This window comes from Crocodylus siamensis, chromosome 4 (genome assembly GCF_052110815.1).
Source record: "Crocodylus siamensis isolate JL-2025a chromosome 4, ASM5211081v1, whole genome shotgun sequence".
Taxonomy (NCBI): domain Eukaryota; kingdom Metazoa; phylum Chordata; order Crocodylia; family Crocodylidae; genus Crocodylus; species Crocodylus siamensis.
Genome location: NC_143398.1, coordinates 110,905,618 through 110,933,090, shown reverse-complemented (window position 1 = coordinate 110,933,090; position 27,473 = coordinate 110,905,618). Strand labels below are relative to the sequence as shown.

Below are 27,473 nucleotides of genomic sequence, written 5' to 3'. Positions count from 1 at the left end.
CATCATTGACCACAAGATGAACATGAGCCTGCAATGCGATGCTGCAGCTAGTAAAGCGACCAAAATGCTGGCGTGCATCCATAGATGCTTCTCGAGCAAATCCTGGGACGTCATTCTCCCCTTGTACTCGGCCTTGGTGAGGCCGCAGCTGGAGTACTGCATCTAGTTTTGGGCCCCACAATTCAAAAATGATGTGGAGAAGCTTGAGAGAGTCCAGAGGAGAGCCACGCGCATGATCAGAGGTCAGGAAAACAGATCTTACGATGACAGGCTGAGAGCCTTGGGACTCTTTAGCCTGGAAAAGCGCAGGCTCAGGGGTGATCTGATGGCCACCTATAAGTTTATCAGGGGTGACCACCAGGATCTGGGGGAACGTCTGTTCACCAGAGCGCCCCAAGGGATGATGAGGTCGAACGGTCAGAAACTCCTGTAAGACCGTTTCAGGCTGGACATAAGGAAGAATTTCTTTACTGTCCGAGCCCCCAAGGTCTGGAACAGTCTGCCAGCGGAGGTGGTTCAAGCGCCTACATTGAACACCTTCAAGAGTAAATTGGATGCTTATGTTGCTGGGATCCTATGACCCCAGCTGACTTCCTGCCCTTTGGGCAGGGGGCTGGACTCGATCTCCCGAGGTCCCTTCCAGCCCTTATGTCTATGAAATCTAAGAGTATGAAAGGCTTTTTTGGGGTGGGAAGTCTGATTGTCAGGAGGGGAAATTTTTTTGCATGCGGAAGTAAATACCTCATAGCTTTTGTAGGAGGGTACAGAAGGAGAAAACTTTATGGGGGTTATTTTGCTTAAGGAAAGCTGTTCATATGTTGTCTTATTATTGTAGGAGAGGGAGATAGAGGGTGAAGACACAACAAATGGACCCTTCCAAAAATGTCACTGATTGGGAACTGGTTCATGATTGTGTGAAGTGCTGTGGCTCTGAAACTGGGGGATGGAGTGACAACCAAGCTTAGCATGTCAGACAGTGGGACGGGGAGGGAGTGCTTTCACCCATGCTTTGGGTATCCCAGGGGCTCAGTGATTTGTGGCTCAGGGTATTTGCACATTCTGCTTTCCCATCTCTCCTAAACAGGGTTTCCATCAGCCTACAAAGGACCAAAGGGTGCCTACACATGGGCAGGGAGGCTGCTCCAATGGACTGTAATTCCAGCGTGTCGGAGCAGACTCAGTTAATTGAGTCTGCTGGAGCGTGACAATTACTGTGCTCCAGCAGCCTCTTGCATTTTGTGTATCAGCATCCCTACGCTTCAAAATGGCAGTAGGGGCACTTTATCTAAAGCTCGCTACCACTTTGAAGTGCAGAGACACTGATGCTTGAGACACTCCAGGTACTTTAATTAGAATGGCTCTGAGGGTGGTCAAGTAGGAGGGAGGGCACAGTTGGTTTCATAGATTTCATAGACATTAGGGCTGGAAGGGACCTTGTAAGTAAAGAAATTCTTCGTTATGTCCAGCCTGAAATGGTCTTGCAGTAGTTTATAATTGTTCAACCTCGTCATCCCTTGGGGTGCTCTAGTGAACAAGCGTTCCCCCAGATAATGGTGGTCACCCCTGGTAAACATAGATCACCCCTGAGCCTGCGCTTTTCCAGGCTAAAGAGCCCCATGGTTCTCAGCCTGTCAGTGTAAGGTCTGTTTTCCTGACCTCTGATCATAAGCGTGGCTCTTCTCTGGACTCTCTCAAGCTTCTCCACATCATTTTTGAATTGTGGGGCCCAAAACTAGATGCAGTACTCCAGCTGTGGCCTCACCAAGGCCGAGTACAACGGGAGAAAGACGACCTGGGATTTGCTCGAGAAGAATCTATGGATGCAAGCCACCGTTTTGGTCACTTTACTAGCCACAGCATGGCATTGCAGGCTTATGTTCATCTTGTGGTCAATGATGATTCCCAAGTCTCTTTCATCCATACTGCTAGCCAGCATAGCACTACCGAGCCTATAAGGGTGCTGCAGGTTTTTCCTCCCAAGGTGGAGAACCTTGCATTTTTCAGTGTTAAACACTATCAGGTTCTCATCCGCCCATTTGCTAAGCCTGTCCAGGTCAGCCTGGATTACCCTCCTGTCTTCAGGTGTGGATGCTTTGCCCCAGAGTTTGGTGTCATCGGCGAACTTGGCCAGTCCACTCCTGACTCCAATGTCCACATCATCAATGAAGATGTTGAACAATATGGGTGCAAGGACAGAGCCTTGGGCGACCCCACTGTTCACAGGGCACCATAACGATTGACTTCTGTCTATTACCACCCTCTGGGTCTGACCATAGATCCAATTTCCCAGCCAGCAGATCGTAGTGGACCCAAGCCCACAGTGGGCCAGTTTCGCCAGGAGGTGATCATGGGATACCAGATCAAAGGCTTTTTTTGAAGTCAATATATATGACATCAATCTCTTCTCCCTTGTCCAGGTGATAGGTCACCTGGTCATAGAAGGAAATGAGATTGGTCAAGCAAGACGTACCCGCAACGAACGCATGCTGGCTATCCCTTAGGATGTTGGCATCAGCCAGTCCATTAATGATGGCCTCTTTAATAAGCTTTTCTAAGACCTTCCCTGGCATAGAGGTTAGGCTGATGGGCCTGTAGTTAGCCGGATCCACTTTCCTCCCTTTCTTGAAGATATGCACCACATTGGCCTTCTTCCAGTCTTTTGGATACTACACCAGAGTGCCAGGAGTTCTCAAAGATTGGTGTCAGGGGCTGAGCTATGATGCTCTCCAGCTCCTTGAGTACCCTGGGGTGCAGATTGTCAGGGCTGGCTGACTTGAAGGTATCCAGCCTCTCAAGATGTTCCTTCATGAGGTCAACATAGATGGAGGGCAGGGGATCACCCTCACCCGGACCTCCCTGTCCCGTAGTGGGCATGGGCGTCCCATGGGACTGATGAAAGACTGATGCAAAGTACCCATTTAATAGGTTGGCTTTTTCCTGGGAATCAGTTGTCAGATGTCCCATCTAGTTTAGCAGGGGTCCAATGTTGCCCTTGCTTTTCCTCCGGCTCCCCACATATCTGAAAAAGGACTTTTTATTGTTCTTGATACTTAAAGCTAGTTGGAGTTCAGTTGTAGCCTTGGCTTTCCTGTTTTGCTCCCTGCAGGACCAGACCAGTGCAGAATAATCCTCCTTGGACGTGAATCCTGCCCTCCATCCTTTGTAGGCCTTTCTTTTTAGCCTCAGGAGGTCTGCTAGATCCCTGGAGAGCCAGGGGGGTTGCTGCACCCTCTTGCTGCCTTTCCTCCGAGATGGAATAGAACTAGCTTATGCATTGAGGATCGCACTTTTGAAGAGCAGCCACTCTTCCTGAACTCCACTCCCCTTTGGGTCATGGTCCCTTAGGACCTCACTGACAAGCCTCCTGAGCTTGTCAAAGTCAGCTTTCCTGATGGTTGATAGCTTTTATCAAACAAGCTGTGCAATGGAGCTCACTCATAAAAAGTGCCAGCAAAAGGAACAAAAAGGAGGAATCCAGTTACAGTCAGATTACTAGCCCACAAGAAAGAGACTAAAAGAGGCCCAGTAACTCCAAAGGGCAGTGGCTAGAGGGGAAAAACATCTGCATATCACAGATAAGACCAAACTATTTCAGGAATGCTAATTTACGAAGAGCTTTTGTGTCTAAGAGTAGTTACTTTTGGAGAAGTGAGTGAGTTTGTTGAAGCTGGAACACTTCAAAACAAAGAAGCGTTTTTCTATTAGTTTTTACAGTGAAACTAAGTGGTGTTATATCCTACTACTTTTAAGTACTATTTAATATAGTTGAGCTACACTATATTCTTGCTGACCTGGGTTTTTGCCTTATTTTTGCCAGGCTGAAAATAAAGGTGTTTATAAATTTTGAACCCTTTGTATGAGTATCTCTTGAAAAGAACCTGTTAGAAAACTTTAACAGGGTGAACGGGTGAAAAAGATTCAAACGGACCCTTGGATCATTCCAAAGTATGTGAGAGATTTATTGATTAATTGACAAGACAAGATTAATAGCAAAGCATAATCTTAAGGAATGGGTCTTGACTGCAGTGAAGCGAAGCTGGCCAGGCTTGTGGTTTCATTTTAAGCAGCAAAACTCAGATATGCTCCTTAAAGGAGACAAACATGGGAAACCATGGGTTTCCCTTTCCAAGCTGGCAGAGTTCCAACCTGCAAGGAGCTGGGGGGAGCAGGAGGAAGGCATTCAGGGAGAAGGTGCCATGTGCATGTGCACATGTACACCTGGAGATCTGCTCCTGCAGGTAAGTCTGGCAGAGTGGGGCAGGATGTGGGGGTGTTGAGGCCCCCATAGTGAAGCGGGGAGGAAGTTGGGCAGGGCTGGGGCTGCTGCGCAGCCCAGGCAGTGTGTGGGGCTTGGGGCCTGGGTTTGGGGCAGGAATGTATGGCCGCAGGGCTCAGGCAGGGAGTGGAATTGAGCCACAGGCAATAGCCAGGGCTCAGGCGCTGCTTGCAGGGACAGAAAGCTTTGGACCCAGGTCCCTGGCCCCCTCTGGCAGGGCTGGAGGTGTGGGGGGCTGTGGGTGTTGAGTGAAGGGCATAAGCAGGGCCCAGGGGGTTGTGGGTGTCAAGTGAGGGGTTGAGGGTGTTACTTAAAAAGACCAATTGCCCAAATCAAAAGCAAGACTTTATAAGGGAGGGGGATAAGGCAAAGGGCCACATTTATTGATTATATGAATAAGATATAGAGGTTTGGACACACCATTCATACAAACATACACAAATCATCATGCATATCATTACACACAGGCACATGCATACACAAAACAACCATTCTATCTGTGAACATACATCAGATACAGTTACCACCAATAGTTGCTCAACCCTGGCTTTTTGAGTAGATGATGATGTTAGAAGATAGCAGCTGGAGTGGGGATGAACAGGCAGATCTGTGCTCTGGAAGAAATCGGCAGTAGTCAAGATGGCTCACCCTAACCCAGCATATTTCAAATCCTCCTTTTATAGGGTTTTTTTTTTTTTTACCTATCTTTGTTCAGCATCTTGGGGTTTTTCCATTCTCAGTCTGTGTTTTAACAGTTGTTTCTCATTCATCTCGTGCTTATCTCAACTTGAGGTAGAAATGGGTATCTCAGCTTGCTGATTGTAGAAATGGGTATCTCAGCTTTGAAGTGTCCTTGTTGCCCATATGGCAGCATTCCTTCTCTCATTATCTCCTTTGTGCCATAGGCTTCGAAGGGATTATTCGGCTATCCATTGATTAGTTTACTTGTTGGTAATTTACGTATTTTGTGCCTTGTTGCTTAGACAAACAGTTACATCCTTTCTCCCTCTTTTCATGCAAAACTCCCATTCACTCATCATTCACTCCTTCATTCATACCTGCCACATGCACAAGGCACACAAAGTTCATTTACTTAAGCAATAGTCACTACAAAATGGAGTCAAGCAGTTGCCCCTTAAAAGACAAGGATAAAGTTATTAAGCTATATTAAAACATCCTAAACTAAATTCAATCCAGTAATTTTAGTTAACTTTATGCTACAAGGGGGCTGGGGGTGGTAAGTGAGGGGCAAAAGCGGGGGGGAGGGCTCTGGGTGGGGAGCAAGGGTCAGGAGCAGGGGTAGGGGAGATGTAGGTGGGGAGTGAGGGATTTGGGGAGTTTTGGTGAGATAATTTGTGATTTTTAATAGGGAATTTTTGACTTCTTTAAACAGAGAAAACCAGAATCCCTGCAAATCATAATGTTTTAGCAGCTGCTATAGTAAATGCAAATTCATTCCTACAGGGACAAGGGTAATATTATCATATATAGTAAAATTATGCAGCAACAAATGGACAATGAACACTGTAGTAGTCAAGTTAAAATCACATCCATACATCTGTGTTATGTTGCATGCAGAAAAGCTGCTTTCGGCGGAAGATACAAAATAATTAAACTTTTCATTAATAACTACAAAGATACATAATGTGTGTACTCAGACACATCCTTGGCATACATAATCTACCCTGGAATAATTGTGGTGACATGGAATAATTGTGGTGACTCGAATTCACAAGTACAAAATCACACGTTCCAGTATGCATCTCTAAACAAGCATCTGTAGGGTCAAGAACATGATACAAATCTTAGGCCATGTTCTATTACATATCCTTTCAGACTACTTATCTTCTGTTGATTTTTTTTTTGAGTTACCCACTTTTGAGACAGTACAGGAAATAACATGGATCCATTTTTTGAATTGATATATCGTATATATGTTTTGAACTTTTGCTTCAACCAGTGTTAGAATACAGGCCACAACAGTACTCTGAACTTTGCTGAAGGTAAAATTAACTAATTTCCTGTTAGGGCTCCCTCCCTTCCCAAGGGGAAGGTGAGTAACCCACAGGTCACACACCAAGGTAAAACAGCAAGTGTAACTTTCTGTATTGCAAAAACAACACACACCAGGTCAACACTGTAAGCTTACAAGCCGCTAGTGCATTGGGCTGGAGGAAAGGCACTCCCCACCTTGTCCTAAGTTATTACCTGATAAGTCTTGGGAACCCCACCCTGCGTCCAGGGTGGCAAGACTACCTCCTTTATTGAGTCCTCAGTCTTATCCTCCCTGAAGCAGTTCCACCCAGGGCCCAGTTATTCGGACTTGTATACCCTCCTTCGCATTAACTATCTCTTCTAGAAGGGAGTTCACTTCTAGCCTCACTGCCTTTCTCAGATTAGAACTAAGCTATTATCCCATTTTGCAAAGCTGTCATTTTTAAGTAAAAGCTATTATCTTTAAGTTCCTCTTGGGTCGGGACTTTCCAGGGCCGTTGGTCAGGCAAGAACAGTTCCCCTTTTTTTCTTATGTTCGTCTTTGCATATCAGCAAACAGCAGCAGATGCATTAGGTCATTTGCACCTCCTGCTTTCCCATCTCTCCCATGGCTTCTAGGTTCCACAAAGCTGACCCCCCTTCAGGGTGTCAGCTTGGCCTCCTCCCAGAAGCCTCTTAGGGATGGGTCTCATAATCCCTCCCTGACTGGTTGCATCTGCATGTATTCATGCCGATCAAAGTTCCGCAGGATTACATAGCCATCAATGTAATCCATTAGGCCTTTTACCCGCCAATACAATCTTCAAGCATAACAGGTAAGCATACACATAAGAAAACAGGACAACAATACACAGCAAAACGATAACTACTGGATGTAATGCAAAGTTCATCATCCCTGTCGAAGTGGGGCTATAACCTAGGAAGATATCATACCATTGATGTCCAGACGCTGACTCCAATTCTGCTGTTAATTTTAGAAGTTTTCCCTTTTGATGTATTATATGCAGGCTTGCCTGCTTTTCTTTACTCAAAGCAGTAGCATAGCTATTAATCATCTTCTCCAATTTCTCCAGTTGCTGGTAGACAGCCTCCCAGGAAGGGCCTAAATGACATTGTCCAATTCACTGGGAAGATTCTCACTAAGGCTAAAGATCAGGAATAGGTAGGTTGTGCATAGATATGCCTCCCACTTCCTACAGCGGTTGTATTACAACAGCATTCTCTAACAGGGGCCCGGGAGACATTCCCGTCATTCCAGGTAACTGGGGTCACCGAGGCGACACATAGACACCCGATGGCATTGTTAACTACTACTGTAGTTTGATTAAAAATCCCATCTAGTACACAATCTGTGAGAGTGCTTATGCTAAGCAAGGCCTAGCATTAAAAAAAAATGCACTAAAACTCCCAGAATGCTTCAAGGAGGTTGAGGAGTCAGCGATTGACATTCTGGTAATCACTTTCTGACCCTTAGATGAAAATACTGAACTTCTGACCTTTAAACAATGATAAAAATAGCAGACATGCCGCTTACATTGTTAAGAATAGGAAACTGCATGGCTAAACTGCAATGACGAAAAAACAACCGCGTATTATGTCAGTTTTGACATTTTAACCCTGCAAAAACCAGCAAAACATATAGATGAATAATGTATTTAGGTTATAGAAAATTAGCATAAGAAATATAAAGGTCATTAAGAATTAACATAAGAAGCGTAATGATTATAATACAAAGCGTATCACCTGATATTATAATATAGATAAGTTAACTAAATAACCAATAGAAGTAAAAATTAGAAATGCATATGTATAAGTGTTATCATATATAAGTAATAGTAAAGTTATGTTAGATGCCTCACTTCCACCATGGGGACAGTTTTGTATCTTTTGCCTAAAAAAAGATAAGGGACTCCTTTTAAATAAGCTGTTGACCAATTCTGAGACTACTGAATCAGGCAGCCGCACCTAGCCTCCGGGTTAGAGAGCAAGGGCTTGATTTGGGAACCTCGTGAACCAACAGATCTCCTTTAGTTTATGACTTTGTGAAACAATAGAAGTTTTAAATTGAACATCCAGGTCTGAGCCTGTGCTTAATTCAGTCCTATATAATTCGGCATCGAGCTCCCACACAATCTCCTACAATTTCCTGGTGTAAATGACAGGGGTCCATCAGGAAGTTTTCACGGTAGCACATCTACTCATGCCATCCCCATTGCTCACACTCTCTAGGGTCTAAGAGTTCTCTAGACTGAGTCACCCACTTGGCAGGGGACCTGGGGACCCAAACCTCCCTGCCAGTACTGTAGGGATTGGGACTTACTCATAGAGGGGCCAGGTTTCAGCTTCCGCTTCTACTGATCTTACATGAACATAACCCCTCAAGGGTGTTTTTATCCCAGAGGAGATAACCTTTGCAAAAAAAGTTTTGCATTCTGGGCACCATTCTGTATAGGAGTTGGATATGACTGCCAGATCCCTGGACTTGATCCAAAGCACCTGTCCCTCATATTGATGTAATACAAAGGTTTGCATTGTTACACAAGATATAACAGAACTTGTCTCGTTTGCAAGGTCCTGCATCCCTTCTAACACTGAATGCATAATGGTTTGTAGCTGCCTGAGTGGCTGCACTGCCACAATTACGATTTTAACATGGTTCTCCTAGTATTCTGTGTTAGTCACTATTTGACCCTCTAATGCCTGTTGGGTGAGTTGTCCCATCCTAGCAAGCTTATTCCTCACAACTTCTATATCCATTTGATTAAGTGCTGCTCTGGCACCCCCTAAGGAACCCAGGATGGTTGCTGCATCTCTGCGGAATCTTCTATGCAGTCTGGGATTCCCTTGCCAAATGGACAGTCCATTTGCTACACTACAGATGTACGCAGGTGACATTAATCTCCCACTGCAGGACTACAAACCTTTCTAGGAACAGTGAAGGGAACACCACAAAGGTTTCTGGAATCTTTTCTGGGTAGGTAGGATCCACCGAAATCCAGAATGAGAGAATCCCTCCATTTTGCAACTGCTGTTTCTGCCCTGCATTTAGCTGGGGGGGGGCATTTGGCCTGTCCCCACACAAAGCCTCCCATACCTCTGTAGGGATGGGATGCCTCCTGGGCTCACAATCTCCTATTGATCCCGTGATACTGGAAAACACCAGCACAAAGTCTATTTCATAGATTTCAGAGATATTAGGGCTGGAAGGGACCTCAGAAGATCGAGTCCAGCCCCCTGCCCCAGGGGCAGGAAGTCAGCTGGGGTCATAGGATCCCAGCAAGATAAGCATCCAATTTACTCTTGAAGGTGTTCAATGTAGGTGCTTGAACCACCTCCAATGGCAGGCTGTTTCAGACCTTGGGGGCTTGGACAATAAAGAAATTCTTTCTTATGTCCAGCTTGAAACGGTCTTGCAGGAGTTTATAACTGTTCGACCTCGTCATCCCTTGGGGCGCTCTGGTGAACAAACATTCCCCCAGAAACTGGTGGTCACCCCTGATAAACTTATAGGTGGCCATCAGATCACCCCTGAGCCTATGCTTTTCCAGGCTAAAGAGTCCCATGTCTCTCAGCCTATCATCACAAGATCTGTTTTCCTGACCTCTGATCATGCGCGTGGCTCTCCTCTGGACTCTCTCAAGCTTCTCCACATCCTTTTTGAATTGTGGAGCCCAAAACTGGACACAGTACTCCAGCTGCGGCCTCACCAAGGCTGAGTACAAGGGGAGAATGACATCCTGGGATTTGCTTGAGAAGCATCTATGGATGCAAGCCAGCATTTTGGTTGCTTTACTAGCCGCAGCATTGCATTGCAGGCTCATGTTCATCTTGTGGTCAATGATGACTCCCAAGTCTCTTTCTTCCATAGTGCTAGCCAGTGTAGCCCACAGCAGAGTCCATTTCGCACGGCATGCTCATAAGTGCCTTCTGTGTGGTCACGGGTACCCTCCACTCCGGCAGGCTGGAAGTCTTTGACCTCCGTGATGTATTCGTCATCATGGGCCAATAAAGACCAATTGGTACCCGGGGCCACAGTCATCTTGTAATGGAATGTAATGTTCTCCTTAGGGTCCGATACATGCACTCCATGGTGGGTAGGCCCCCACAGCTGCACTCCTCTCGCTCTTGTGGTGTTGATCCATGCACACCAATGCGCTCCATATGGGCTACAGGTAGTGTCTGCCAGCTGCCAGCTGTGAGCAGCAAATCAAGAAGAGATTTCCTCTAGCTTACCTTGTTAGAAGGCAATCTGCCCTCGCAGCAGGGCCACTTGGCTTCAGAGCAGCAACAGCTGCAAGCATGGATCTGACTGGCTGCAGAGCCAGCTGGGCTAAGCATATAAGCTCAGACCCTTTAGTTAGTCTCTAGCTGCCCCTGCCCCATCCCACTGAATGTTTAGACCCCCCCAGCTGCTGACCTGGACTATGGATATGAATATTGGTTTGGATTCAGAATGGGATTCTGGCTCCCAGTTATGACCCTTCTGGTACAGTTTTCGCCCCTGACTTGGATTTCCTGCAGGCTCAGGTACTTGGTTAACCCTGCATTCCTCAATCCTGCTTATGCCCATCCTTACAGGTCACTCCACCCTCTGTACCAAAAAGTTATGCCTCCTTTCATTGTAGGAGCCATTCTACAGGAGGACCAGCTGTCAAGTCAATGGATTTGATTTGTTAATGGATCTAGTTATGAGCAAGGCACCCCACAGATAGAATATGCTCTTGTTTTAGTTAATTATCCCAACACCATTCTAAAAGGAAGCTGTACCCCTCATTCAGCTCAGGCTGCTGAAATAGTAGCCATGATACTAGCCTTAGAAAAAACTAAGATGTAGATGTAGATGTAGATGAAAAGGTTACTAGTGTATATTTTACAGTTCTGATTGGGTAATACATGCCGTAGTTGACTGGCTGCCAATCTGGGAGCAAAGAGACTTCTGAACAGTGGACAGGAATCAGATAGTTCATATTCAGAAATTAAAATAAGCTTGGGATCTAGGAAAAGGACAACTAGGAGGGGTGCAGCCAGGTAAGATAAAAGCACATACAAATGGAACAGAAGAAGCTAAGTGAAATAAATTGAGCTGATCAAGCAGCAAAACAGGGAGCCAAAAAAGCTAACTTGTGGACTGAGCCACAAGTAGTACTGCAGTTATAGCCGCTGGAGTCCATAGGGGCAAGGGAACCACTTTAGACCCATTCCAGCTTCATGCACAAGATAAACTAGTCAAGTAATCTAGTAGAAGAGACACAGGGAGGAAAAAGGTGATTTTTCAAGTAACCGTCTAGGGTAGCACTCGCTCAGAAGGGAGACAAGTTCCCTGTCTGAATAATGGCCACTGCTATGCAAACTGAGTTAATCGGCTTAATTTATGATGAGAGTCATTCAGGAGTAGGCAAAAGAGTGCAACGAGTAAAGGCAGCCAGACAGTGGCCTAACACTAAGAAAGGACATAAAGTGGTACGTGCACAATTATTTACTGTGTGCTACCAACAATCTGGACAGACGGGTTAACAAAGGGCCCTTGCTCCATCAGCGAATTAGAGGCCCGTGAGCATGAATTCAGATGTATTATATTGGGCCCCTCCCTCAAACAGCCAGAAGGAATAAGTACTGTCTGGTGACTGCAGACAACTTACTAAATGGCTTCAAGCAATTCCTACTAAGAATAATACTGCCCTTATCACAGCCTGAGTACTAGTAGAACAGTTGCTCTCTAGATGGGGAACTCCACAGGAAATAGATTCAGATCATGGATCACATTTTGTGGCAGAAATTGTATGAGATGTGTGCCAAGCATTTAGCATCAAGTAACACTTGCATATTGCAGGATACCTGTGCGATAGTGCTTATGCTAAGCAAGGCCTAGCATCAAGAACAATGCACTAAAACTCCCAGAATGCTTAAAGGAGGTTGAGAAGTCAGCGATTGACATTCTGGTGATCAACATCTGACCCTTGAATAGAAATGCTGACAATGATAAAAATGCAAGCAAGCAGCTTCTATCGTGAAAACAGGAAACCGCATGGCTAAACCACAATGACGAAAGATAATCACAAAGTAAGCAAGCAATGTCTGATAAATGTTATAAGTAGGTCATTAAGAATTAACATAAGAAGCGTAAAAATTATAATAAAGAGCGTGTCACCTGATATTATAATATAGATGGGTTAACTAGTAACCAATAGAAGTAAAAAATTAGAAATACATATGTATAAGTGTTATCGTATATAAGTAATAGTAAAGTTATGTTAGATGCCTCACTCTTAGAGTGTGGACAGTTTTGTATCTTTTGTCTAAAAAATGATAAGGGACTCCTTTTAAATGAGCTGTTGACCAGTTCTGAGACTACTGAATCGGGCATCTGCACCTAGCCTTCGGGTTAGAAAGCAAGGGCCTGATTTGGGAACCTCGTGAACCAATAGACCTCCTTAGTTTATGACTTTGTGGAACAATAGAAGTTTTAAATTGAACATCCAGGTCTGAGCCTGTGCTTAATTCAGTCCTTATATAATTTGGCACGAACTCACACAACACCCAGAAAGTTCTGGGCAAATAGAACTAATTGAACTATTAAAACCACCCTAAGAAAGTTGTAGAGCAACAAGGAAAGAATTGAGATGTAAAGTTACCTTTAATTCTGATGACCTTAAGAGGAACTGTAGCAACTCGTGCAGTCTCTCCTTAAAAAGCTATGACAGGGCAGGATATGAGATTTCCAAAACAGTGGTGGGTGGGCAGGAGATGTTGCAAAGGGAATGCATCAGAAGGTTCTAACTGATGAATGGCTGCAACAGATGTTAGCAGTGGTTGCAGAAATCCACCAGCAGGTGGCAATTGCCTTGAAAAAAAGATAGAATAAAATGGATAAACATTTGGGGCCCATAAATCAGCTAATTGAATGGGAAATGAGGAATCAAGTAATGTATAGGGCATATTGGGAGAAAGTCCACTCACTGGCCCCAGTATAGGCAGGTTCTGTAAATACTGTGAACAAAGCAAGCCCTGCAGTCTATCAAGTGGAAATCAAACACAAACTGAGGTGGTTCCATTCCTCACAATTAAAGACTTGGAAAGGGGACAAAGCCCTTAATGGCAATTAACAAATTCGTAATGAGCCACAAACCTTGACAGTGTCATAATTTTGTTTTGCAGATCAAAAATGCATTTCCCATGAAACACTGACTGTGGCGGAATGCTGGGCTAGTGGTTCCGGCACCGCTTAGGGGAGCCGCGGGCTTTGCGAAGCTGTGTGAGCACGCGGCTTGTGGGGCGGGATTGGAGGTAGCTTTATAGCCGCCCTCGAGGTTCGCTGAGTTGGCACAAGTAGACGACTTAAAGTAAGTTGTTAGTTTTCTTTGTAATAAGTCTATAGGATGTCCATTGGTTCACGAGGTTCCAGAGCCAGCCCTTGCGTTCCAACACTGGAACTAGTCCAAAGCTAGGTGCGGCTGCCGACTCCTTAAGTCCCAGAACTGGTCAACAGCTCATTGAGATGGGATGTTAGTAGTAGAAGTTATTACAGAGTAGATATAAGGTAAAGCAAAAAGGTTTTATTCACTCACCTGGCCTCACCCTCTTACGAGTAAGAGGGGAGGCCGGTTGGAACAAAGCTGCAGTAAATATAAATATAGCGAGCGTAGATATGCTGTCTAAGCTACGATGAGAGGCAGTCAAGGAGTGGAGTCTCCGATGTTTCTTCAGTTACAGTATGCCGGATACAAAGGGGGTCTGTTGGTTCACGGGGTTCCAGAGCCAGCCCTTGCGTTCCACCACTGGAACCAGTCCAATGCTAGGTGCGGCTGCCAGCTCCTTAAGTCCCAGAACTGGTCAACAGCTCATGAATGGGATGTAGAGTACAAAACTGTAACACAGTGAGTCGTTGTTAATTGTTGGGTTTTCGAGGCCTTTGTCTTTGCTGGGATACGCCCAGGCGGGGAGGCTGAGAACTGGTCTGCAGGGTGATCGGGCCTACAGAGTTTTCCAGTTGTCGTCTCTGCCACTTCCTGCTTCTTTGCCTCTTTTATAGATGTTGGTTGGACTGCCTCTATGACACTAACTATGATATAAGCTAAACATACAGGGATAGGATAATTTCTTTTACATAATAGTTACTAGGCAGATTCTCTATATAAGTTTCATTTCTGCAAAATTGACACTTCTTAGATAAGAAGTAAAAGTTATAGAATACAGGTGTGTGGCTTACTGCCAATAGAGAATAGTACCAGGCACTTGCTTTGGTTAACAGTGAAGGCTTCAAGGTTACATAAATGTGATAGTGCCGCGCGGCAGTTATACAGAAAAGAGAAAAGAAAATAATATAAAAAGAAAATAATATAAAAAGAAAATAACATAAAACAGTTACACTGACGAAGAAAGAACACAAGACATTTTCACCATTTTAGTTTCAACTGCCATCATCATCACCTCCCAAGAATGGCCGTGGTCCCAAGCGAGGTATATCCTGGCAGGCCAGTTTGGGCCAGGCCTTCCTTAAATCCCTAAACTTTTAATAGCTATTTTGCTTCATGATGAAGATACTCCAAAGGTCATCTTGCCTGATGAGAGGAAGATAGACAGTCATGGTTGACACACAGTTTATAGTCACCTACATATGAATTTAAGTGTGGGCTGCTACACAAGCAAAATGCATAGCCCTGTTGACCTAGGAATTAATTTGACCGAGTGCGGTGGTGATATGGATGGTAGTAAGTGCCTCAGAACTATTGTACTGATCATCTCCTATGTTGGCTTAACTTTATTCAAAAAATGCTAGGAGTCATTACATTTTGGAACAGAAAGCATGATGCATATGTCCAACACTTCATATAAATCTATAAACCCCCACTGCCACCACAAGAACCAAAACTAGGCAGACACCCCTGCACATGTGTTACTAAGGGTGTGTTAAATATCTGCATAACACGTAAATGGTATCAATCTGGACCCTTTTAAGTGTCAAGGCTGGGTCAGTTTGATTGGCCTAATGGTGATCAATGTTATGTAAGCATGAGTAATGACACAAAAGTTCAACACTTCAGCCAGAAACAGGGTAGACAATATGTCTTGGGAAACTTGAGCTGTACCACAGAGGAAAATACTGGACAATGGTCTGCCCTTTATAACGTTTTCCTGGTGGGCAGTTGGACAATAACAACATCCAACAGGTCTGTAAATCAGTTTGAGGTCCTTTACCCTAAGATAACTCAGAACGGACCTGTAAGTGCTGTCAATCTGTTACCTCAGTGGGAAAGTTTCAATGGGTGCTTGTAGACGTGCGGGAGACCTGCTCTCATGCACTATAATTATAGCATGTCAGTGTTAGGACCCGACTCCATGTGACACCCAATGACTAGGGAGACAACGGTCCAATTGCTCATGGATCCTGTTACTCGTTTGCCAGAGCAAGAAGGGAAAAAACACCAGCACACATTGCTTGCAACAGCTTTATTCAGAATGAAGACAGCTTTGGACAAGGGTCCCTCACAGACACATGGCCCATGAACCAGGTGACTTGCCCCGAACAATAGTTCTTTTCCAACATTTATACACCTTAGTTCATACTTATTAACATTTACTCCGTCTATGACCCTCCTTCGGTTCCACCCATTTCTGCTCCCATCTCAAGCTCTGCCTCTGTTTACTGTTTGCTTCCTTAGCAGGTATTGCCTATGCATTTAATTCATTTACATGCCTCTCTGCTAAAAGTGTATGGGTAAGACTTTGACCTTCACCTTCTCCCAGACAACTGTGGCTGCTTGCTGACTTCAGCACCGTCTCCAAGTCCATACTTCTACTTTGTACCCTAACGATAGCCGTTGGTCAGTATCCTATTTTTACACAACACATCATGCACTTTACACCCTGTCCTTTTGTTAGGAATTCGCTTACTTAAACATTAGCAAAGTTAGTTACTTTTAATATATCATCCAGCCTTGTGACTAGTGACTTTTGCTGAGGTTACTTTTAATATATCATTCAGCCTTGTGACCAGCAGCTTTTGCTGAGACACAGAAAAAAGCCTTCATTCAGCTGCACACTCAGCTGTTCACATATTGAGAAAGTTTCACTTTTCTTAGATTATAAAATCTGGGCAAGAAGGATATCTACCTCTTTGTAGACTGCTTACCACACTATGTCTCCAGTTTAGTTTTCAATAGTGTTCCTTTAAACACTATTGTTATGTAGGTAATTAAGATAATTGTTTTCTGTAATGAGCACTGGTGCCTTTCTCTGAGCACTTGGTATTGTGACTAACAGACTACCAGGCTAGACAGTCTACTTTCTATAGTGTGATCCCATATGACAAACTATATAAGCTACTGCCCATCACTTTGGATTCATGGTATCCAGCTCTTCCTAGGTTAACAAAAGACCAATCAGGGAAGTGATAGGAAGCAGCTGAGTTGACAGACTTAAATGGTGGGTGATTTTATATTCAATTCTTGTAATGGGTGACATCTTCTAAGTTCTTCAAATAGTTCTGAACGTATGCATATGATAATAAGTGTAAGTTAAAGGATGTGGAAGGCACACTATAAAGGCAATAGGAGCTCCACCTTAGAATAAGATTTTCACAACTGGTCCAACAGTTTCAGTTAAAGTCTTGTTGCTTGTTTTAAGCTCTCAATGCTGTAGTGTAACTTGGGGTGTGTGAGTGGGGCAAGAGCCCTAGGCACTAACTTAGAAGGGACACCAGAATTGTGCTCCTCTCCTCCCCCATGGAGACTGTGCCCTGGCAGCAGAAGCAGCCCTACATTATTGCTGTTGCAGTAGGAGCTGTATGCATAGATACCATGCTGGTGCTGCTGTAGGAGCAACAGACAAGGCAGGTAGATCATGCTGTGCTGTGGCAGCAGCCACCAGGGATTGTTTTTGAGTCACCAGTGTAATTAAGACTCTCACCCCTGTTCTCAAAACACCTCTGCTCCAGTGCTCAGTGTACTTCCCTGCACGCTGCCCTCCAGCTCTCTCATAGTTATACCTTTGTGTCAGTGTGGGCTGCTTTTGTAGATTTTCATCATAGTCAGCATTGGCAGCAAAAATATTGGACATAATTAAAAGTCCAGTGCAAGAAAGGGGAGAAAATGCCTTCCCCTTATCTTAATGATTCCTCCCTGAAAAAGATCAAACACGATTCAGAGCTTTCCCAGCTATATGATAAAAGGGAAGGGATTAATGACAAGATATGGCTTGGAAGGTAGACGAAGGTCTCCATGTTCCACATACAATGCTCAACCATCAAATATCCCATTATCTCTCTTTCTCCACCCTGTAACCCTTCTCTTTTCTGAGAAAGGGATGGTGCCATTTACAAACTATAGCAACATCACCATGATGGATGAGACTGCTTATTACTGATTATAAGAAGCACATGAAACATTTTGATTTTAGTTTTGGTGTCCTGCCTGCCTGCTTCTGGCCATTTTGAAGGTACTCCACTGTTTTGTTGAGCAATTGTGGCAGGCCTTCATGTTGTTCCACAAGTGGCAGCAACAAACTGATGCAGTTGCTTCTCATTACTTAGCATTTTTTTTAAATCTGGAGGGCTGACAAACGAGTGAAGTAGATGAAAGCATAGAAATAGATGACAGCAAAACAGAGGTAGAGTTACCAAAAAACTTGGGACCAGTCAGCCTTTAGAGCGGCAAGGCTACAGCCCATCTATGATCAGGACTTCACCTGCAAGTTTGGACACAGAATCAAAGTTGAGTTGCAGTTCTCTGATGATTCACCTTTCCTGATGAGTGTCCCAGGCCTGCTGCTCAGTTGTCCATGGTGTTGCTTGTGGAATGATTCTTTTTCTTTGTGCTTTCAAATTCACACAGATACATGTGTGTATTGCTTATATATGCTTTGTTTCAGGTGCATACGGTTAACACCTATATAAACATTATTTACATAAAGAAAGATAGTTAGCCATGCTAGTCTGAAGTCAGGCAGAAGGCAGGGCAGGGTGGTACCTTAGACTCTAATTATTTCAATTATCCATTGAGGGATATTACCCTCAATAACTACCCTGAAAGTTAATTCAGGTAATGTGAAAGGAATCCGGAATCTTTGGGCATTTATAAACATACATTTGTCTGCTCTGATGTGCTGGAAATCCAGCATGTTGGATTTCCGGCTGACACACCTGGTGCTGTATCATATGTATTTGTATAAATGGCAAAATGCATGTCAGTACTGAGAAAATGGTGGTGGTGCACTTTTGAACTAAAACACCTTCAATGTGTTTTAGTTCAAAAGTACGCCATCACCATTTTCTCAGCGCTGATGCACATTTTGCTGTTTATACAAATGCATGCACTGCAGCACCAGGCACTTTTAAAAGCACCTGGCACTGTGGCACAAGCATGTGTATAAGTGCCTATTGCTAAGACTATACTTAACACAATCCACTCTGTGAATGATTTCCTGTTCTGCAGTCTCACATTTAAGTTGATTTTTAAGTTTTAGGCTTTAAGAACAGCTACTTTGAGGTCAGCAACAGAATTTCTGGGGAGGTTAAGATGTTCTGCCACAGGCTTTTGTATCTTTCTGATACTGATGTTACATGTGTCCATTCATTCTTTCATAAATGGATCGCTCCCTTTGTCCAATGTAGACAGCACAAGGGCAGAGGCACAGCAGTGCAGCTCCATTCCTGGGGCAGCACCAGTTTCTGCTGTGCCAGTTGTGACAGTACAATCAACCACTGCAGTACAATCAACTACAAGCAACCCCTCCACAAAGGCAGTGCCCCAGTTCTGCTGCCTTAGTTGCCCCCCCACCCCCCCGCCCTAGTTACACTACTTCAGTGGAGCATTGTAAGCAGGTGATGGCATATATGACATTGGTAGAGGAGTGGGTGAATGAACTCCAGATGTTAGAATCTGTGGTGTTTGGTCCAGTGATGATGTGCTCTATGACATGTTGAGGAAGAGGCATAGCTGCCATCTGAGTCTGTAGCAAGGCCTGGTGGCTTGATGAGAACTGGAGTTAGGTATTCTGTTGCTGGAGAGACTCATCCTTTGAGGTTGGCGATTGCCTGTATATCAGGACAGGCTTGTCTTCCAAGACTGTCTTGAGATGGTCATAATTTTCCTGGAGGTGTTGGAAGTCATTAATGAGGTGTCTAAGGTATTCAAGCTAAGGGGTGTAGGAATTAACCAGATGTATCTGTTGTCTTTGCCACACAGTTGGTATTGTAGCAGGTCAGAGTAGAGACTGAATCTACTTCTGTTGATTTGAGTAGCTATGGTTTTGGGATAGTATTGTAAATGTAGGTTTCCATGCTCCAGATCCCTAAGGTGTGCATCCTAGTCACTGGGGTCAGAGCAGATACAGCTGTAATGTAGGGCTTGGCTGCAGATGATGGATCTAGCAGTCAGTCTCGGGTGTAAGCTGATGACATGGAGGTAGCTGTATTGGTCAGTTGGTTTCTGATAAAATTGTTATCCATCTGTTACCCAGATTACAGGTAACTCTGTGGGCTGGCTACAGATAAGAGAGAGAAACAGGTCTACAGCCTAACTTCAAAACACAAATAACAAACATTTATCCCAAAGTCTATCTAGTTACTGCAGCAGCTCAACATAGATTCTCACTTATACCAGCTGGGGACACTAAAGATATAGGAAGAGGGTGGCATGCAGAATGGCGACAGGTCTTCTTGCATATGCTGAATTCTCAAAATTTCCCTCCAGCCTATATCTAAAATTTATAGATGTCTAGTTCTAATATTCTAACAAATGACCTCTGATTGGTTTTATTGAAACTTATGGAATTGGACTGAACCACTTTTCCTGTGGATGAAAAAGGTGTCACTTAGTTGGGATTTATGTTCCCGTGAAATTACACTGGTAGTAGACTACATACATCATTCATCAAAACTATTACCAGACCTGTCAATCTTTAATTAAGGTTAAAAGTAGGTGGGACTAACAGGTGTATTAAAAATAGGTGGGGCTAAAGTCAGAATGGAATGGAGGCACTGCTATACTGTTCTTAAGCACAGAATGAATACTGTATAACTTTTGCTATGAACATGAGAATAAGTGGATCTGTTTTATGTGGGATTTCTTAAAATGCAGGATTATATATTAAGTTGATAAGCCTTTTCTGTAGGATTCCTACCTCTCAGGATCTGTCCAGTCAGGGTTGTGAACAGTTTCAGGTGGGGCTAGACCCTGGACTCATCATCTGTCAGGCAGTCAGCTTCAAGAACCTGCATGGGGCCCATGCCCAGAACCCAGGCAGCACCCCAGTTGTGTAGACCTTGCTTGTGACTGCATGCTCTATAGGGCTTGCCATTTGGCTGCTTATCAGAGCCATGAATGCAATGCTGTGGCTGGCAAAGTAAACCAAACTCTGGCATGCATTCTCCAATGCATCTCAAGCTAAACCAGGGATGTCTTCCTCCCACTTTACGCAGCCTTGGTGAGACAGCAGCTGGAGTACTGTGTCCAGTTTTGGGCCCCCCACTTCAGGAGGGATGTGGAAAAGCTTGAGAGAGTCCAGAGGAGAGCCACTTGTATGATCCAAGGCCTGGAGGACAGGTCATACGAGGCGAGGCCGAGGGACTTGGGACTCTTCAGTCTGAAAAGGAGAAGGCTCGGGTGGACTTGGAAGCAGCCTACAATTATATAAGAGGGGTTGCATCTGCATACAATTATATAAGAGGGGTTGCATCTGTTCACCAGAGCTCCCCAAGGGATAACAAGGTCTAACGGCCATAAACTCCAGGAGGGCCGATTTAGACTAGACATAACAAAAAAGTTCTTTATGTTGCGAGTGTCCAGGGTCTGGAACAGACTTCCCCCAGGCGTGGTGAAAGCATCTACTCTGGGTTCTCTCAAAAAATTTCCTGCCTATAGCAGTTGGGGCTGGACTCAATGATCTCACGAGGTCCCTTCGAGCCCCTAATGTCTATGAAATCATCCACAGGCATACAAAAGGCCACCCCTGTTTGAAACAGTCATTTTCTGAACTCTGGAGAAACAAGGCAAAACACCACGGGCAGCTATCCTGCACTTGCTAACACTGTAAAATGCTGAACGCCAGCTTCAGAGCCACCAGTGAAGAACATGGAGGTATCAACAACCTCTGCCCCGGGGGTATTACAGAAGTAGCTACACTGGAATTAGTGGCATTTACCTGTAGAAAATGTGCAAGCTGTACTGATTAAAGACTCTCCATGGGTGGATGATGCCCTTATAGAGTGATTTCAAAACATTCACATCAGCAGTCCCATGATAGAGACCCAATGCCGTTTGCCAGAAATTATTTGGTAGCCAAAGCTAGATGCTGACAGTGAGTAAACAGTAAAGAGCTGTGAACTATGCCAAGCTACATGCCATGCACCAGCTAAGGCTCCAGTCCATTCATTGGAAGCGACCAGAACATGGTGGTCTTATCTGCACATAGATTTTGCTGACCTTTTCCAAGGCCAGAGATATTCTTTACTGTTATTGATTCTTTCTCAAGTGGTAAGAAGCTATTTCCATTGCATCAATGACTTCACACACTTGTAATTCAAGCTTTATGTCAGCTGTTTGCGACTCAAGGTCTTCCAGATGCCACTATGTCTTACAAGGCTGTGCTATTCACTTGTGAAGAATCTGAGAAGTGGAGAAGAATCTTATTTTTCATACTGCATATGCACCATTCTACCTATCTCCAAATGGCCAAGTGAAGCAGATAGTCCAAATTACTAATGATGCATTGAAATGAATCATTGGAATTAATGATTAGCTCATTGCTTACTACAACAGCATGTAATTCAATGCACTGTTACAGGTCACAGTGGCAAGAGTGTCTTCACTGTAATCGAACATTGACTGTATAAAGGCCTGGTAGGGGTAACAGTTGTTCCTCTGACTTGATGAGACAGACTCCTAGAGTAACATCTGGCTGACTGGAAATTGTGGCCATGGGATAATAAGCTCACCTTGGCCCCTCTCTTGAGGTGAGTACCATCTTTCACAGTCTTACAGATGAGGTAGAAGAGTGTGTTGTTTAAATCCATATAGTCCAGTGGTCACCAACCAGTGGATCTCAATCTACCAGTAGATCTCGGATCCTCTTGCAATAGATCTTGGAGCCTCTTGGAATCAATCTGAGGCTGGGATGGGGGGATGAGTGCCCATAGGCATGCATGTGCATGCCCCAGAGCAGCTGGACAGTCTGTGGGGGTGGGAAGTGGTGAGGGCTAGATCAAGGCCCCTGCAGTGCTGCAGTGGCAGGATCAGGCGTAAGTTGAGTGGGGCCCCAGCCAGGTGGGACTTACCTGCTGGGGGGCACACCCCTAAATAATTATTTCTCCCTCTGCCTTGATCTGTCCCCCTCTTCCCACCCCACAGACTTAACTGCTGTGGGGGAAAGGGGATGTTGGTGGCTCATGGTGGATCCTGGGTTGCTTTTAAATGCCAAAGGTGGTCTCTTACTTTAAACAGTTGGAGACCACTGGTATTGTCTATGCCATTTTCAGCTGTAAAAATGTCCAAAGGGCAACCTCTGTAATGAAAGACAGAGGAGGCACGTCCATATAAATGCTTTTCTCTGTGCTAGTTTGTGTAGGGGTCATCTGAAACAGGGCTAGTTAAGATTTGAAGTATTATTTAGATTCAGAATGAATAAAGGCCAAAATACGTCTCTCCCAGCAGTTCTGGTATTATAACAAATCTTCTGTTATTGTCTCTCGTGTCTGCGTGACCATAGTGCGTGACCCTAGTGTGAACCTTTGCACAGTTAACAACAAGCTTGGTCAGCAAAGTAAAGGAAGTCATCAATATGCTTAAATAAGCATAATTTTAAAAAAGTACAAGACCTTAAAGTAGACTTTATAAGTGTTGCCTGTTGCCGGCACAAGGTGCCTGAGGGAGGCAACAATTGGGTTCATTGCCCGGTGTGCGTCGCACCAATAAACACACTGGGGGGAGAAGTAGACAGAGTTTATATGAGCTCAAGTAAAAGGTGCAGGGAGACTGTATGGTCCCAAATCCCGCGCACCTAGCCCTGTAACAGTGTATATTTATATACATATATCCTGGTCATTTTCTGCCCCCGCCCTCCCCCTTTTCCTCCTCCCTTCTCTCTCTGAGCGGTGCCCTTGCATTCCACAGATAACAGTTTTAGGGAGTTTCAGCTTGCTTGCTACTCATCCTGTTTTCCAGTATTACAGGAGGTTACAAAAGTTCAAAGAAAAGGTTACAAAGGTTCAGGTGGGGGGGGGGGGCCTGGCTTGCCTGGGCCTAGAGCAGAGAGGCTTCATTGACACTCGTGGTCTTCCATCCCTCTGAGTTACCTAGGGTTATGCCCAGTGACACCAACATAAGGAAAAGCTATACATCAAATACTCCAAATGCTTTATCATGGCTTTATCTTAAACTATTAGCAGTAGTGATAGATGGAACCAAATATATTACATGTTATTTTGCTATGATAGATATATTTTTGTTAAAATGCTTCGATAATTTGTAAAAACAAAACAGCTTTGTCAAAGAAAACCATAAACTAAGGCAACCCCCTACCCCCCAAAAAAACCCCCAAAACAAAACAAACAGGTCAGTATGGGGAAGGAAAGAAGATAAGAAACCCTCTCTTTTGCTTTCCTAAGGATATAAATCCCAGCTAACTGACAACTTCCAAGTCCAGAAGAGATCTGATTCAATCCAGTTCCAAACATTTCAGTGAAACAAAAAATGTAAATAAAACCAATCAGAGATTATTTATTAAAATATTTAAACCAGCTATCTATAAATATTGGGCATAGGCTGAAGGAAAATTCAGACTTCTCCAAAGCTCAGTGCAAAGAGGAACCAACTCAGCAAAAGTCCCCAAGGGAACAGAGAAGCCTGGCTAGTGGATCTGTTTCTCCCTTGAATCTGAGGCTACATAAGCATTGTCTTTATTGATACTAATGAGTCTTTGCTCTCACATATCCTAATAAAGCTTTCAAGTTGTGACTGGAAATCTCACTGGAAAATGGTCTCATTCTCCCCACAGTTACAATTTGGACTAACAATTGGATAAGTCCAGCACCTTAATCACTCAGCTACCCTGGCAACTGCCAAGAGAAAAGGGGTAATTCTAATATTATAAAAGCCGTAGTCTGTCTGTCTGTCCATAATGCTTTATTCGTGCTCTGATTGGCTGTCTTGGCAGCCAGTCAAAGTGCTCTAGACAGACAGGACAGACATGGAGCATTGGCATGACAGTGGAAAATGAGGGGCTGCAGAGGGATGGCAGGGACCAGATCCCTGCCATAACAGAGGGGATGGAGCCAGGGGGCCAGGGCAGCAGTGCCAGGAGCACCCCCGCTCACCCCTCAACAAAAGCTGGCAGGGGGAGGGCAGGGGAGAGGGGGTGGTTACTAGTAGCTGTGGCCACCACCCATGGTTGCAATCCTGTGCCTGCAGCCACCGCACCGGGCCTGTGCCCACGGCTGCCGCTGAGCTTGTGCCTGCTGGCTGGCCTGGGTCCGGGCCTGCTGCCACTGGGCCTGTGCCTGCTACTACTGCTGGGCCTGCCACTGCTGTTGAGCTTGGGCCTGTGGCCACGGCTGGGTGCGGGGCAGTGGTGGAACAGGTGTGGGGGGGAGCAGGCCCAAAGCCAAAGCTGCTGGGGGTGGTGGGGGAACAGGCCTGAGCCCAGAGCAGTGGGCAGGGGGTGTGGATGGGGGCCCAACCCTGGAGTGGGGGAAGAGACTGGGGGGTGGCCGAAGCAGCAAGGGTGAGGGTGGGGGAGTGGGGGCAGGGCTGCCATGGTGGGGGGCAACAGGGTTGGGCCCATGGTACGGGGGAGGGGGAGCAGCTCCAACCTTGTCCCCAAACTGCTGGGGGGCACACGGTAGGGCCTAAAGGGGGCGGAGCCGGACTAGTATAGGGTGGGGAGGCGACACAGGGCCGAACGCTGGGCTCTGTCCCTGCCACTCCCCATCATTTTTGATAGGCAATTTGCTAGTATGAGGATAAAGGTTAAGTCATTGGTCTTGCTGTGAAGCATGACCCTTGTCCCAGCATATAAAAGCTCCATTAGCTAGATACACCCATGTCAACAAGAAATTTAAAGCATTAAAATGGTTTATGAAACACTTCGTGAACAGTCAGAGCTGTGTAATATTCAAGCACCCTTTATCAGCCATCCAAACCTAATTGCTTCTCTTGCAGGTCTGGACATAAACAGCTGTGGCACTGTGCCCCTGCCCTGGCAGCAGGGAGCTCCTGGCCCTGGCTCCCTGTTCAGAGGCAAGGGACTTGGAAAGTATTTCAGGGGAAGGGCAGGTCCCAGCCCCCTGCCCTGATCTGGTGGTGGGGCATCTAGTTTGTTGCTAGCTGGCCCACCAGGGGATTGGGGCAGGGGGCTGGAACCTGCCCCACATGGGCAGCTCTTTCCAAGGCCCATGCATAGATCACCTGATTGGGGCATGGGGCTGGGATTTGCCCCTGACCAGGACATTTCCCAGCCCCTGCTTTGCGATTGCGGGGTGGAGGCTGGGGAGCTGTTCCCTGCTCAGCTCCGCAAGCATGGAGCTGTGTGGGGAACAGGCTGGGGAGCTTCACACTCATGGAGTTGGGTGCAGAATAGGCTCCCTAGCCCACACCAGCAGGGAGCTCCCAGCACCATCTCTGCACCATGGGGAGATCCTTATCTCCCAGTGCCACGTCCATGGTTGTGGGGCTGGTGCTGGGAGATAAGCATCTCCTAACGCCGGCTTTGCAGTTGCAGAACTGATGCTGGGAGATAAAAAGTTCCTAGCACCGGCCCCACAACGATGGAGCTAGCTCTTGGAGATAAGGGTCTCCCAGTCTCCCACTCCCTGATTGCAATGGCAAAGCAGAGGCAAGAGGCTGGGAGATAAGGAGGTTCCAGCCTCTGCTTCCCGATTGCAATCTTGGAGTGAGGGGTTTGGAGCTCCCTGTTGTTGGCAGCAGGCAGCTCTGGGGGCAGGGAGAAATCTCTTGCCCCCTGGTGGATGGCTGACTGGGAGCAGATTTGCTTCTGGTCAGGTGTCTACACAAGTCCTACTGCAGTGTTACTAATCGAAAGTAAATTTGCTACATGCATTTGGAGGTAGTTGTTAGACCTTGACTTCATGAGATGCCTAACGACTGGATAGCAATGGGCCAGCACACACACTGGCTTCACAAAGCAACTTTATTGCGAGACAGCACTTGGGACACTTGTACCTAGAGTGACCTAGAGTATCATAGATTTTCATAGATTTCATAGATTTCATAGACATTAGGGCTGGAAGGGACCTCGGGAGATCATCGAGTCCAGCCCCCTGCCCAAAGGGCAGGAAGTCAGCTGGGGTCATAGGATCCCAGCAACATAAGCAGCCAATTTACTCTTGAAGGTGTTCAATGTAGGCGCTTGAACCACCTCCGCTGGCAGACTGTTCCAGACCTTGGGGGCTCGGACAGTAAAGAAATTCTTCCTTATGACCAGCCTGAAACGGTCTTGCAGGAGTTTGTGACCGTTCGACCTTGTCATCCCATGGGGCGCTCTGGTGAACAAGCATTCCCCCAGATCCTGGTGGTCACCCCTGATAAACTTGTAGGTGGCCATCAGATCACCCCTGAGCCTGCGCTTTTCCAGGCTAAAGAGTCCCATGGCGCTCAGCCTGTCATCGTAAGATCTGTTTTCCTGACCTCTGATCATGCGCGTGGCTCTCCTCTGGACTCTCTCAAGCTTCTCCACATCCTTTTTGAATTGTGGAGCCCAAAACTGGACGCAGTACTCCAGCTGCGGCCTCACTAAGGCTGAGTACAAGGGGAGAATGACGTCCCGGGATTTGCTTGAGAAGCATCTATGGATGCACGCCAGCATTTTGGTCGCTTTACTAGCCGCAGCATCGCATTGCAGGCTCATGTTCATCTTGTGGTCAATGATGACCTCCAAGTCTTTTTCTTCTGTAGTGCTAACCAATGTAGCACTGCCGAGCCTATAAGGGTGCTGCAGGTTTTTCCTCCCAAGGTGGAGAACCTTGTATTTTTCGGTGTTAAACACCATCAGGTTCTCGTCTGCCCATTTGCTGAGCTTGTCCAGGTCAGCCTGGATCACCCGCCTATCTTCTGGCATGGATGCTTTGCCCCAAAGTTTGGTGTCATCGGCGAACTTGGCCAGTCCGCCTCTGACTCCAATGTCCACATCGTTAATGAAGATGTTGAACAGTGTGGGTCCAAGGACAGAGCCTTGAGGGACCCCACTGGTCACA

At 45.6% G+C, this 27,473-nt stretch overlaps 1 long non-coding RNA gene across 1 annotated transcript in view; it reads left to right on the top strand.

The window, feature by feature from the left end:
* Nucleotides 1–27,473, top strand: part of LOC149866332 (uncharacterized) — a 48,873-nt gene that overhangs the window by 5,419 nt on the left and 15,981 nt on the right. The gene's annotated exons all lie outside the window — the stretch shown is intronic.